The following is an 11873-nucleotide window of genomic DNA, read 5'->3' as shown; positions in this document are numbered from 1 at the left end:
TAAAAAGAAAAAATTCTAGCTGCGTTTATTTATGAGACTGGTTCACTTTGGTTACTTGCAACAGATGCAGTTAATTACACTGCTTAGTGCAATATAACTGTAAGCGTTACAGATATTACATTCAACACATAAAAATGAAAATGCTAACATTTTATATGGTAGATTACCTTAGTGAATATATGTAATATCTAAAAAATCCACAGGGAAAATAAATAGGCTTCTGTCCGACTCTCTGAAGGACAATATTCAGATTTTACTGAAGACACCTAAATAAACCACAATATTATCAGCACTGTGATTTAAAGCTGCACATAAAAATGGGTTTTGCTTTCAAGTAGTTCATGTTTTTATAGACTACAGGTAGGGGAAGCAAAATTTGTACATGTAAAACAAGAGATGTCAAAAGGAAATAAGGGGAACTGTAGGCAAGAGAGTTGTAAGTGTTTTACAGTATGCCTCAGGGGTATGAATACATGCTTTACATTGATACTTTATTTAGAGAAAGATAGACAGAGAGAGAGAGAGAGAGAATATGAGAGAGAGAGAAAAAGAGAGAGCGATATTGTCATACTTGTGTTTGTATCAATAAGGAACAATAGTGTGACCAAAGCATGCCAGTACACACTGCATAATTGCACAACATTAATCATACACATATAACACCAAGTAGAAAACCCAAGAAAGAAGGAATACTTTGAAGATAATTTTGCTTAAAAAAGGCTCACTTGGTGTATGATTGGAATATTAATTAGGCCCATCCATGACCAGCAGATAATAACAATGTCAGCTCTCTCAATGGAACCTGTGACCTGTAAAATGGGCATTCATGTGCTCCAGTCTGCCATAGTTCATTCTGTTAGCCAAGAACACAGAGCTTTTTCACACTCAACCAAAATGTCCCAATTGTGCTTTTACGAAGCATTGTGGCCCACGTCTGTAAAAAACACATACGTTTTTATGGAATTGAAAGTTAACATTCACAGCTCATTTGGGGCATTTTTCTTGAATAGGCCAATTTAGATACCTCACTTGTGAAGGTTTCTATCAAGTAGACACAATAAACGTATATCTTCCTTTCTCTTTGAAAGCACTTCCTATGTTTGGGTTATAATTACATGACATGGAGTGAAAAAACCAAAGCAGGGGAAATATTTCAACCCCCCCCCCCCCCCCCCCCCCCCCCCGCCCACACACACACACACACCCCAACTTCTCTCCACACGAGGTCCTTTACAATTTCTTTAAAAAAAGTTATGAACACCCAGGAACAATTTCCATCTTTTGAAAATAAAAAAAACAGGCAGAAATGTGTAAAAGATGAAAGGTTAACATGTGAACAACTTATACATTTTAAAATACCCAGATACATACGTAAATCACTTTGAATGATAAATTGCTTTAAATGACACCCTGAAGTCATACAAAATGTAGATTTTTTTGGATGAAATAGAACTTAAATATTGGTCCACAGGGCTACTACCCCCTTGTTTAATGGAGCTTTGTACTAGACAGACTCCTTTAACTTAGCAACTTCCAATGACAGATAACGTCTAAAGGCTCTTCTTTATTAAAATTGAAATCCATACGTGTGGTTTGTCTTCAAAGTATAGATGCACAAAATGACAGTGTTTTGTTATGTGACCATTAATTTGAATAAAGATAGTTAACCAAATTCAGGCTTATTTAAAATAGGACAATCATAACTTGCATCACATTGGGCTTGTGGGAGCAACCCCTGGCTTTTTGGGTCGGCTGCTTACACCCCTGGAGTGCTTTGTTGGGCCTGAACAATGGCCTTGAGTCAGCAGTAGAAATGTTAGTCTGCTGTCTTGAATTCATTAAAATGAAAGTACACGCTCAAGGTCTTTTTTGGTGAAGAGTCATCCTCAAAGCTGCTGGTTATAATGCATGAACGTTTCAGTGATTTCCCTCTTGTAACATCCTCAATCTGTGTTACCGGTATTAGTATATGTCCCTAAGAGCAGGCCAAACAGCTGAATAGTCAAATTTACTACAGTCCATATGTGGAATCAAGGGTTAGAATAGATATGAGTGTTAGACCATCAAAATACCTTCCTCAAAATACAAAATATTTCACAAGTGATTGAACAGACAATTTTATAAACATATAATTAAGCATGTACATAGTGAGCACCATAATGCTATTGGCAAAGATGTGTTTTTTCCTGATTTCATTCAGTACTCCACAATTTTAGTTATGCAATAAAACAATTCACATATGGTTGCCATCATGCCGATTATCGAAGGGTATTTTTACACATTTTATACATGTAGAAATTACATCACTTACAGTACTTGGACTTTTATACATAGCCCCCGCCCCCCCCCCCCCCCCCGTTTCAGGGCACCATAATGTTTGAGACAGATTACTGGATCGGTGTCTCTGAGCAGTAAGGTTCGTTAGTGTAGGTCTGTGACAGCTTTCAGTTTATAGTCTCAAATTTAAGCTGCTTTTGAAGTCTGTTATTGCTGTTCGTAACATGAGGACAACAGTCGTGCCAATGAAAGTCAAGGGAGCCATTGCAAGGCTGAGAAATAATATATTTAAAAAAACAGTCAGAGACATAAGCCAAACCTTACGCTTACTCGAATCAACTGTTTTAAACATCATTAAGAAGAGAGAGAGCATTGGAGAGCTTAGTAATCACAAAATGCCTGGTAGGCCAAAGTAGACCTCTCCGGTTGATGACCAAATAATTCTCACCATAATGAACAAAAACCTCCCAAACAGGCCTACAGATCAGTGTAGGGGAAAACACCTCTACAAATTGCTATTTAATTATCTGTCCTCAAAAGTGAGGACGGATAATTAAAATGTGTCCGTTTCAACAATCCATAAATATATAAATTAAATGGTGCAAAAGTATAATCAGTCTCATAAAATGTATGTAGTAAATCACGATTACAATTTTCAATATTGAATATTAAAATAATTACTAATGATATCACAAAATGCATACGGTCTTTGAACTGGTAGGTTCAAACATTTATCCAAATAATCCGGCTGATGGCAAATTTTAATAAAACAGAAAACATAATTTATTAAACTAAGAAACAGACATCTTAAACAAAAATCCTAAAAGGCTAAAGGACGGAATATATGGTGTGTGTGTGTGTCTTGTGTGTTCACCTGCACACATGGAGCAAGAGGACAAAAGCTCCTCTGTTAGAGCAAAATTATGAATCAGCTTTTAGCATGTGGTGTTAAATATGGCCTGGAAATCAGGGGAATGGCGTGTACAAAGAGCTACTTAAGTTAGCTACGTCTAGTTAATCTCACTGCACCTTTGCATTCTAAATTTACCAAGACCATATATCGACTGAGTATATATTAGAGCAGGAGAGACTGCATGCACAGATCTTGGTTAAAAGGAAGGCTGATTGTTGGCTAATGTTAGTAATAGAGTCCTTCATGGTTTCTTTAGCTTACTTGCACTGTAGCTAACATGTTTATGTGGAGTTATAAACCGCTGATCGTGACTATAAACTGAGAGAGAAAGTGTGTCTTTCTATGGGTTCCTTTACAGATGGGCCTTTCTTTCTTTAGGCCTGTACCTTGAGACCCTGCTTTCCACATATCTCTCCTGTTGAGCAGCAAAGAGGAGAATGGCAAAGAGAGACAGAAATGCACATTCACAAGACAGGAACAGATGTACTGCATCCAGTCACCATGTGATCAGTCTGTCCAACCATGATCATGTGATTGTGATGTCAGCCTAAGCCGCTGAGTAAAAATGGCTCTGAGCCCTTACATCAGAAACACTTGGATGTGTCACTGACTACTGTCTATAGAAGACCATGAACAGAACTACAGAGGCTATAATACCAGATGCAAGCCCCTAATTAACTGCACAAACAGGATGGCCACGTTACAGTTTGCTAAGAACGACCTAAAAGATTGCAGAATTCTGGAAAAAGGTCTTGAGGACAGATGAGACCAAGATGTATTTGTATCAGAGGAATGACAAGAGCAGAGTGTGGAAGTCAAGAGGAACTCCCCAAGATTCAAAGCACCCCTCCTCATCTGCGAAACATGGTGGTGGGGATGTTATGGTTTGGCCATGTATGGCTGCCACAGGTACTGGCTCACTTGTCTTCATTGATGATGTAACTGCTGACAGCAGCAGCAGAACAAATTCTGAAGTATACAGACACGTCTTATTTGCTCAAATTCAAGCAAATGCCTCCAAACTCTTTGGATGGCAATTCACCCTATGGCAAGACAATTATACCAAACATACTTGGTGGGTAGCACAGTCACCTCACAGCTAGAAGGTCCTTGGTTCGAATACGGCCTGGGCCATTCTGTGTGAGTTTGAATGTTCTCCTTGTGTCCGCGTGGCTTTCCTCTGGGTGCTCCAGTTTCCTACACAGTCCAAAAACATGCAGGTAGGCTAATTGGAGACTCTAAATTGCCCATAAGTGGGTGAATGGTGAGTAGGCGGTGTGTGTCCTGCAATAGATTATGTGTCACTAAATGAGCAAAGCTGGCATGTCCGTTGTTTACTTAGTGGACTCAGTGAGTGCAGCGGATGTTAAGCTAATCTCAGTAAATGTTTTTGTATCATGTATTGTTGTACATATTTGTTGTACGTCGCTCTGGATAAGAGCGTCTGCCAAATGCCTGTAATGTAATGTAATGTATTCTTTTGATTGTTCCTCTGCATCATGCTGGAGTCCTATTTTTGACACTGAGAATATGTGCTCCAATGTTATACCACTAGTTAATAAAAAAAATTTAATAATGCATTTGCATACAATTGAACAGCACAGAGAGTGGCTAGATGGTAGATAATAGTGATATAGTGGGAATACAGTGGTTTCCCATGGGAGGGTGCTTGCTCTGGAGGAATTTGCTTGCAAAAGTCATTTTCTTTTGGGCAGTGTGGACGTGCATGCTAACACAAACACACACACACACACACACACACACACACACACACACATACACTCACACAAGGATGTATGTAATACTGACATATTGGGAAAAATGAAAAGTGTTAATCCGGAGGAAGGGCACAATGAGTCCATCCCCCCATCTTTTCTCTAACGCTCAGCTGTGCATAACCATTAAAGAGCTGACAGGCCCTATAGTAGGAAACAGCTGACTGCAGAGAACGAGTTAAATCAGGGGCATGCATTTAGCACTTTTCTAACCCTGAGTGCAAGGAGGCCAGTACATGTCGGTGAAGAGAATAATCCCACAGTCAGGGGTGTTCAGCTTCAGGCCCTGCTGACTTCAGTACACTCAAACAATCCCTCTGGGCACCAGGAAAGAGACAGCTACACTGCTGGGTAGCAGCATTGAATGGTACTTAAGGCATTGGTCTATGGACCTGTGAATCATAGGGTCACCTCCTCCCATCTCCAAGTTTTATTGTTACAATGAAGAGAGTGAACTCTTGCGGGCGGCAGTGTAGTATAATGGCTAAGGAGTTAGTCTTGTAACCGAAAGGTCGCAGGTTCAATTCCCCGGTAGGACACTGCCGTTGTACCCTTGAGCAAGGTACTTAACCTGCATTGCTCCAGTATATATCCAGCAGTATAATTGGACACAATGTAAGTCGCTCTGGATAAAAGCGTCTGCTAAATGCCTGTAATGTAATAGTAATGAACTACAGTGATTATGAATGTATGGCTAGACATGCATACTTTCATCACAAGTACAAGAATAATAAACAGCAATGAAAAATCTACCGGTGGACATGAATTTGCTCACAGATAAAGCATAGTTTAATTTGTTTAGTCAAATGCAAAACCAATGCAGCCTTTTCAGACAGAATATAGGCCTACTGGGCAATGACTAAGTAATGAAATAAACAAGTCATAAATTAATTGCTTGCTGTTATGGAATGCCTGCCAATTCATTTCTGGTTCATTTGAGGAGTGCTTTAAAATATCTCAGGCATATGAAGATGATTATCACATGTCCTATAAGGTCAGAATAGGGTGAGCTCAAAGAATCTGGGGTTGTCAAGTTCTTCAAGGACGCCTCTCAAGTCATGCTCACACTGTAGCATTTAACTTCACATTGAGAGACTTTTGTGTTTGCCAACTCAACAGGTCCCACTGTTGGCGGTAAAAAGAAGGAGGCTAATGGTTTTAGCTTAAAAGGACAACCTCTGGCATATGTGTTGCTGTGGCCATCAGCACACCGTTTAGCAGCACAAGTCTTTAATAGTTTAGATATGCTTTTGAGCCCTGCTTTGTTTTTCAGAATTTGTACAGGATCAACAATGACTAAGAACTTCAAAGCTATTCCTGTCCCCCTGCTAAAATCTTCTTTAGCCTTCTGGTAGTCAGTTTGGTAGAAGCGTTTCCAAGCACACAGAGGCAAAATAACCTTGGATGGAAATAAGACTTTCGTAGGAACATTATAAGTATACCAGCAGGAAGGCAGGCAATTTATAAAGTAGAAATCACAGCTTATGAATGATTGTAGCTACTTAAACTATGTAAAGGTCAGCTATAAAAAATGTCAGTAACACAAATCGTCTCATGGGAGCCTATGGATTTTTCTGTTTTATGACAACCAGTCATTGTACTTGCCACTGCTCATTTACTTGATGCAAAAAAATAAAAAATTACGTTGGCTATTTTATTAGAAAATATGTTAACTACAATTACATTGGAATAGATGAGATATGAACACTTTTGGAATAGAGGTTATTCAGAACTGAAATGTTGGAACTGAGAAAGTGAAGTCAAAACACAGCATTTTCAATAATTTGATTCCTTAATCGTCACGATTGCTTAAATGGTTGAGGGTAGTCTCATTTAAAAAGGCTATGCTCATTCTATAGTTACAAATCCTGGTCTAAGTTATTAACTTATAATTAAACAAGTGGAAGATGGCCCTCATTACAACATGTTTTCCTATGTTGTACCATAACCTTCATCTCAATTTCAGTGACTGCTATTTTTGGCCTGTTTTGCATACTTTTTTATATCGAACATTGTTGGCTTTCCCACTGTGAACTGCTAGTTCAGTGCAAGCTAGTGATGGTTCTTGCTATTTCATAAGACAATATAGTGAGGGCGCATATGAGGGGGAGCAGTCTAACAGTTAATGCATCTATTAACTTGTGAATCAAGATGTTAAAATAATTGTTGTGTTGTGAGTACCATTGTTTATGTTGCATGATGAAAATATGAAACATGTTCGTCTTGCTCCCTCATAGCTCTTTCATGCACAAGACCTGAGGTTGACGTAGGACATTTAATATGGGTTCAGTCTGCATTTGACCCATTCACTCCACACTATAGTCATGTGTAATTACCGGGTCCTCACTGGTCACACAAGAACCGGGTCCACGTTTACTTCTGTACACGTCACTGCTGAGCAGGGTTGACATTATTGCATTTCTTTACTTTATTCAGTCACCTAATGGAAGCTTATTTGATTGAGTAGACAGGAATGTTTGGCTGAGAGAGCTATAAGTCGCCACCAATATCTAGAGATGAAGAGTTTTTCTGTTGTCCTCAGTGGCTACTATTGTGAGCCTCAACCCAGTAACAAACAGCGACCGTAACCAATGAGGTTCCTTGATTGAAACCCACGTAGAATAACTCGTGTCGAAACCTGTGTCAAACCCAAGAAAACTCAAGTCATGACCAGGGTCATGGACCCAGGTTCGATAACATGGATTGACACGTTCACACTAACGGCAAACACAGGTCATTCACGGGTGACTGGTTAGGTGTGAAAGAGGTATCAGAAACAGGCTCCACACAAAATATCTGGCCACTTCTGTAACACTGAAACAATTTTACCTCAACCATAGAAAAAATATTAGAAACCTATACAGTTATGTACTAGTTTTCAGTACAACAATTAAATAATTTTCTACAACTGCTAATATGGCTTCCAAATGTAAAATAGGTAGATGTGTAAATCCGGTTTGCGAAGATAACGTACTCTCTCAGCAAATACTGAAGTCAGTGTATGCTGTATTAATACAAAAGTACTGTGTAATTATGCAATAATAATACGGCACAAATCGATTTGTTTCTCAGTACATATTAACATAATGAACTAGGAATACAATGCGCATGGGCTAAACCTCTGGAAAATTCTTAACAGCCTAAAGTATCTGCCCCCGATGGTAAATTGCTTTTAAACAGCGGTTACCAAACCATCCGATCAGCAACAAATTGTTCATGCAAAGCTTGATAGCACTTTCCTGGTGAAACTACAGCAAAGTCAGGTTCTTGTTCATTTTACTGTTTTTATTTACTTAAAACTGTGATATGAAACACGTTTTCACACCTGTCAACAAGACTGAACCTAAGCAAATGACCTCTTATCAGAAACATGCCCTCATATGAAAGCAGATGTGTTAAACCACCTGAACTAACAAATCTTAAACCCTGACAGTAGAACTCAACAGACTGTCAATAAGAGACGGTGGATAATAATCTGGTTTATACACAGAGGCAGTTCATAAGACATAGTTCTTATCATATCATGTTGCACTTAAGTGCGCCGTCCTAACAACATAACAGGCTAAGAACGGGAGCTCCCAAGTGGCACATATACTGTACATAACTTAATGCATTTTTTGTGAGGTTCAGTGATGAGTTCAGATACATGGATTGAAGAAAGACCATGCTAATGCAACTAGCACAGAGACCCATGGACTTACTCATGACTGGTTATTCCCTCACTTAAGGACAAAGGGTTTCAGCTGGCTGAGTATCAGTCACCTCATCAATCCTTCACAATTCTTATAGCTGACTGGATGCCTGCCATCTGCCTCCATCAGCTGCTTCACCTATGCAGTGCTATGGTCAGCAGGTTCAGTCACTACACTGGTGCACTGCACAGTATAAAAGAGGCAGTTAGCCAGCTGAACCCAATATTCCAAATGGGGGGTAAGGGTTCATAAAAAATATATAGGCCCATAATATCCTTCCAAAAATTGTCATTGACTTACGATTTCATTTGGATCCATTGCTATTAAAGGCCAGAGAGAAAACAATCAAGGGAGTGTCCGGTTGATATTACTTCACAGCTAATTCTTAATACATTTTTACAGACTTCGGACCGGATCTACTAACACAGGTTCAGATTCAGAATTGTTTATGTGAGCAATTGGTCCCACCTGTGCAAGGTATCTACTGGCATGGCATGCAAACGTACCCAGGTGCACATTATTCATTTTAATTGCGATGGTGGAATTATAAGAGGCTGACAATGCACATTGCATGATGGCCCTGAATGAAAAACTTGGTGGAACTGCTGTTGGTTGTGGAGATAAGCCAAATATTACTTTGCTACCGTGTCTTACCAGTGTGTAAAAATGCGCTATGAGAAGACATTTCAAATAAAGTAAATGCAGTTTGGGCACTAGAAGTCACTGAGATCAAGAAGTGGTGCTACTATTTCAGAAGGTGAACCAAAGCCAAGCTTGTCACTGGCTGCAGCCCCTCTGAGGAAGGGACACTCACTCTGTTGGAGGAACAGGCTCATGAGATCCTGAGTGTGGTGCAGGTGGAAGGCCAGGTGGGTGGAATCAATACCCTGGTGGACAGCTTAGCCAGTATGTCTACATCCCAGTCAACATTTGCTTCTGGAAGTGGTGTTGGTGGGCCAGCAGGGGGCAATCTTCCCTCTGGTACAAATTTTTTTTAAAACCCCAATGCCCCAGTGCAGTGACGGGGACACTGTGCTGTAGGAGATGCTGTCTTTCGGATGAGACGTTAAACCGAGGTCCTCACTCTCTGTGGTCATTAAAGATCCCATGACACTTATCGCTAAGAGTAGGGGGTTCCCCGGTGTCCTGGCCAAATCCCAGATCTGGCACTCGCAAACGTGGCACTAAAAATCATCCCCAGATTTAATTGGCTAAATAAATGTTCTCTCCCGCTCCACCTTCGCTAATGTGTGGTGAGCGTTCTGGCGCAAAATGGCTGCCGTGCATCACCCAGGTGGGTGCTACACATTGGTGGTGTGTGAGGTGAGTTCCCCTTCACTGTAAAGCACTTTGAGCATTTGGAAAAGTGCTATATAAATGTAATTAATAATAATATTTTTTTATTATGAATTTTATTTTCTAGATGTGTCACCTGTTCCCGAGTCAGTGTTGGCACCCATGCTGGCCTTAGTGGTTAATACTTAATACTGATTGAGATGTCCTCTGAACCTACTACTGGACCAGCTATCTATAAAAATCCTCCAAAAGATGGACCAGCTGCTGCTGCCGGAGATGCATGCTCAAAATTAACTACTGAGGACTCAGAACTTCAGAATCAGTCTAGCTTAACTTGTTAATGTTCTGCCCGGCATTCCAATAGCAATGACAGAACAAAGCCTACTTCATACTTATCCTGTCACGGACAGGGAGTTGCCTCCCTCACAGTCAGAAAAGAGAAATATCCTTTGCCTCTTGGTGAGAGCAAGATTGCCTTGTATTTAGTTTGTCGATATTCATTTGTCATTGTAGGTTATGAGCAAAATTGATTTCATTTGTCACTACTGTGTAAAAAATATTGTTAGTATGTATTTATTTATATTTTTTACAAGAGCTCTTCCAATACTCACATATTTTTCCAGTTCTTCATTATTAATGTTAAATTGGTAGGTCTCAAAGTTAAACATGATTTCTCTTTTCAGACAGACAATTGCCTGCAAGTGCTGAATGAAGATATATGTGTCATTCAAAAGTGCTAGAGGATCAAGATAGAAGGATACATGTGATAAGAGCAATCCTAGATTGGGAGTACCATGTAGAGATGTGTCAGGGATGTAGAAAATGGGCAGGGATCCAGTGGTTCGTAGAGGAATGGGCAGTTTGTTCCACCAATGAGGAGCTAAGGTGGTGTAAGGACTGGTCACCATTTTGGATAAACAGGTCATACTGATGTCACAAATTACATGATCACGGTCGGAGAAACTGGTCACATGGCCTAGGTACATTCAGTACAATAAATATGCGTACTCATCGCATTCATTTTCTGTTCTAATCTGATCGCCAGGCTGGCTAGACGTGTGGAAAGCATGGTTTCTATGGTCACAGGCCTGAAGAGAAGGTCTATAAAGGAAGACATGTAGAGAAGCACAGGTCTCTACCCGGTTATAGTAACGACCAGCAGTTTTTAAGCCTAGGTAAACATTTTGACTATACTGCACGTAAGATTAAAAAAACTCATCCACGAGAGATCAATTTACTAACTTTACATGGGAGCTGCTCAATGGTGGATTAAACCAATTCATGGAGGCTGCCATGTTTGTTTATGGGCTTTAGACACCAGAGCGTGAGCACTGGGTACCTAAACGTGAAGGGTCATGGTAAATGCAAAGCAATGAAAGCAATAAAAGGTTTCAAATCGACTGAAGTGTGACTTTTGAAGTGTGACTGGTTAGCTACAGGATTTTGTGGAAAGAAACAAGTGACTTATTGTGACAAGGCCATTTCTAATGTGGTGTCTAACGTTTCTGCAAGTTAAAGTAATTAATTAGGCAAACAATATTTTTTTATAAAAGCATTCAGCAAAACATTACATTAGCTAGCAAGACTGAAATGCAGTCAGAAGTTGTGGCTAGCTAGCTAGGTAACTATTATGTTTCACAAGTTAGCTATCGAGCTGTCTTATTGACTAGCCCCAGCCAGCTAGCTAAAAAGTAGAACACTTGTAGGGGGCTAACTTTTTGGAACATATCGCCATTCAACAGCAGCTGTATTTCCTAGGAAAATATTTAGACTCATTCATCTATGCTAATAGGGCCTGTTCACATCACATTGTATGAAAAATGAATAGTATTATTATTTACTTGTGCAACAAATAAGCGGTTTGCTATGTCCATTTTTGACACACACCAAAGGGTGTTTATCCTCTAAAACTCTGGTGCC

The sequence above is a fragment of the Anguilla anguilla genome, chromosome 4, assembly GCF_013347855.1.
Source record: "Anguilla anguilla isolate fAngAng1 chromosome 4, fAngAng1.pri, whole genome shotgun sequence".
NCBI classification, from domain to species: Eukaryota; Metazoa; Chordata; class Actinopteri; order Anguilliformes; family Anguillidae; genus Anguilla; species Anguilla anguilla.
Note: the sequence above shows the minus strand (reverse complement) of the source record.